A 4,173-nucleotide genomic window follows, 5' to 3' on the forward strand; every position below is an offset into this window, starting at 1 on the left:
AAAACGTCATTTTCCACTACAGCATGCATGCGGTAGTTTTCCACTACCGCATGCAAGCCGGATCCGTAATCTTCCTATACAAACTAACGTTATCTCTACATTTGAAATATAAAAATCATTGCTATAAAATAAAGTCCACTTCTCAAACAAAATCAGAGGAGTGAAAATCAATTTATCCAATCTCTTGTGTTTGTTCTTTCAATAAATAAGACTAAATATGTGAAATATTTAATTTAAATAAGACATATGATATTGAGCTAAGACTTGAGTTCAAAACCTCCACTATAATACTATATAATATAACCATTTATTACAAAAACTTAAACAAAGAGAAATATAAATCTAATCATATAATTATTATTTTAATAAAATCTACATTTTCAATGATGGAAAATAATAATTAAATTATGTAAATTCTTTAGGTTTTTTTTTTTTTTTTTTTTTTTTTTTTATTTTTTGTAAAAATATTTTCCTATAGTAAAACCCAAATAGGAAATTAAAATCAATAGTACGTGTATTTATGTACCGATAAAAATATGTGAAGTGTGGGCTTTGTTTGGCAAACTTCTTCCCTTTTCTTTTTTTTTTAAAAAAAAATTTAACTTCAAAACATTTCACTTTATATCACATCAATTACTTTTTAACCTTTTTTTTTTTTTTTTTTTTTTTTTTTTTTTTATTTATAAAAAATTTAAAACTTCTATATACTTTATATTACATCAATCACTTCTTATTATTATTTTAAAAAAAAATAAAAAAACTAGTAACAAGAGCTTTTCCAAACACATGCATATCTTTAACATGTTAGAATATCTTTTCATACCGTTACGTTAAAGAGAAAATGTTAGAGGTACTAAATTTTTTTTAAAAGATGAGTGCTAAAATAATGTGGAGCTTATTCAGGTATTAAAGTAGCATTTCTCTACGCTAAATCGGGTTAAAAGCATAGAAAAAAAAACAACAGAAAAGGAAAGAGCCAAACTTGAAACAAAGCATTTGTTACTATTTAAACCAAGGAACAGGAGTAACCCACTTCTCAGTTCAACTACTACTACTAATAATAATAAATGCTTGGTTGCTTTGTGACGATGAAAGAGAATTAATTGCTTCCATATGGAACCGACACAATATATAACTTCACCAACGTAATTATAGATATATCAACGTGTTTAATGTTTTATTGTATTAAATATTTCAATTAAATACCAACTGCCAAACTATATCAATAAAGACATCACTCAGTAGGCTTCATCTATATCCATGTGACAATACAAGAGAAAATTCAGATATGCTTAATGGAAAGAGAGAGAGAGTTTTCAATCACTTGGGAATGCCCATAGTATTAGGATTAGTTGAGGTTAATTATACTTGGACCGTGTCGAAGCACAAATATAAGACTGTGTAGATTAATTATAATCTAATCTATTTAATTAAACAGGTCAAATTTCTCAACTCTAAAATGCTAATTTCGTATTGGGTTTATGTCAGGTTCACGAGCAGTATCAATAAATTATCAACTTTAATGCACGTGTCGAGTTCGGATGATATCGAGACATGAATATAAAATTATATAAATCAATCATAACTCGATCTATTTAATTAAATAAGTTATACTCATTAATCTTAAGGGTTAAATACCTTACACACCCCTGTGGTTTAAAAACTTTATTTGTTACTCCCACAGTCGTCATTTTTATCATAGGAGGTGCCTATGTTATGGGAAAACACAGAAATAGTACCTCTGTTCATTTTTCCGTCCAAAACTAACGTCCCGCCGTATCATCTTACACGTGTCAGCGTACCGGTGCGACATCTATCCCCATAGCCATGTCAACGCTGACATGGCTACTATATATATATTTATTTATTTTAAGAACTTGAGCCACCCCCAAGAGCCAAAACGTATTTTCTTTTCTTTTCTTTTTTACCACTTTTGCCCATGGGGGTGGCCGAACCACCCCAAGGGCCACGAGCCACCCCCACACATGGGGGTGGTTTGGCTACCCTCATGGGCTAAAGTGAAGAAAAGAAAAGAAAAAAAAATCGTTTTAGCCCTTGGGGGTTGCTGAACCAACCCCAGGCCAAATGGAGATGGATGAGCCACCCCCAAGCCAAATGGAGGTGGTTTCGGCCACCCCCATTTTGGCCTTTGGGGGTGGCCGAACCACCCCCAAAATTGGCTTTTGGGGTGGATCACTTACCAACCCCATGGCCCTTGGGGGTGGTTCGGCCACCCCTTTGGCCAAAATGGATTTTGTTAAATTGTTAAAGGGGTTCGGCCACCCCTTTGTAGGTTTTGTTAAATTTTTAGAGAAAAGTTAGAAATAGAGAATTCATTGTGAATGCTCTTATAGCCTAGCGTACCTGACTTATCTGGGTTTAGGACTTACGTATACACTTACCCAAACACAACAAGGTTGCAACAATTCAAACATTTTAGAATCAGTTTAAACCATACTTTGCTTTATATCCGCTCACCATATCGGGACACAGGGTGGCAATTCGAGTATGCGGGTTGCCATATTATGATCCTCTCCAGTTCAGGTGAACTGGAGAGTATCCAGTTAATTGTAGTGTATATGCATTTTTGTCTCAAAAAATATGAAAAGACAAAAATGCCTCTACACTTATAATTAACTGGATAATCCATTTCCCGGGTTGCCGGGGTTGGGTTTGCACCCCTACAACACGTTTTCTTTTTCTTTTTTCTTTTTTTCTTTTTTTAATTTTTTTTTTAAAAAAATAAAACATAAAATAAGGGAGGAAAGGAATTTTTTAAACTCAAATCCCTGACTATTATATTATGACTCTTTAACTCCTACAAAATTAAGCCCAGCCCACTAAAAAATTGAGATGTCTCCGAATTTAGGGTGGTCTTCAACTAATTCCAGCATTTAACCCAACCCACAAACTTAGATTAAACTTAGAGGATGGCATGTTTCAAATCACTTTTGACCCACAGCCATTTCAAAATATTCTTCTCCTTCTATATTTTAGTTGCTACTATGCTGAGACCGAGACTAGGAGGGAGCCCTCTTCTGTAGCTCTGCAGCCAGTGAAGAAGATACAGTGGGCCAGAGCCCCGCCCGTCCCTGCAACACGCTTCAAAAACAAAAATTCTGAGCTTTTTTTAAGCCAACCCCCTACTATTAAGACTCTAACCCCTGCAAGATTAAGCCCAGCCTCCTAAAAAAGTTGAAACGTCTTCAAATTTGGGTTGCTTTTCAACTAATTCTAAGTATTCAACCCAGCCTAAACACTATGTTTAAACTTAAGGATGACATGTTTCATAGCAGTTGTTACCTACCACCACTTCGAAATTTTCTTATTCATTTTCTTTTCTTCAGTTGCTGCTACGCTGAGACTAAGAGAGAGACCTTTTCCGCAGTTCGGCAGCCAATGGCAGACATAGAGGGGGCTGGGCGGGGGTGCCCACCCCTAGCTACAACACATTTTAAAAAGAAAATTCTAGGTATTTTTTAAGCTCAAACCCCCTATACCTACAAAATTAAGCACGGCTATAACGCCTAGTAAATTAGTTTACTGGTAAATAACTTCACGATTCACCTCTCAGTCTCATTCCACAATGTATAACAACATTCAAGAATCTCTACTCCTAAAAAATATACTATGCAAGGGAAACATAAGATGTTTCTAATAACATTAATCATTACAACTATAGCATCCACCAAGAATCATCATATTAGCTGAAATCAAATTATACATATCATCAATGTAAAAGATCCAACTAAACCTTAATATACAATCATGCTTCAAATACTAAGTCTACAACGTCACCCAAAATTATTAATTACTATGAGCGGCTTTCAAAATCCCGCAATCAGTTTTTAAGCATTAACCAAATCTATATCACTACATCAAACAACCAACTATAAAGTAACACATATTTCATAGTTAACAAAGATACAAGCGTAAGTCTACGACTTAATAAGTAATAATACACATGGTGTACATATTATTATATGGTGAACTCATTTGTTTATAAAATATTTTGTAAATCACATGCAACAATGTAAAGTTGCAGTTTATCGTTTGACAAGAATATCATGAATGAAATATAGATATAATATATGACGTAATAAGATAATAATATCATAATTTAGTTCCATATGGTCTACCCATGATATTAACATCTTCTCGGCATGGTTGTCA

The sequence above is a fragment of the Alnus glutinosa genome, chromosome 1 (genome assembly GCF_958979055.1).
Source record: "Alnus glutinosa chromosome 1, dhAlnGlut1.1, whole genome shotgun sequence".
In the NCBI taxonomy this organism is placed as follows: Eukaryota; Viridiplantae; Streptophyta; class Magnoliopsida; order Fagales; family Betulaceae; genus Alnus; species Alnus glutinosa.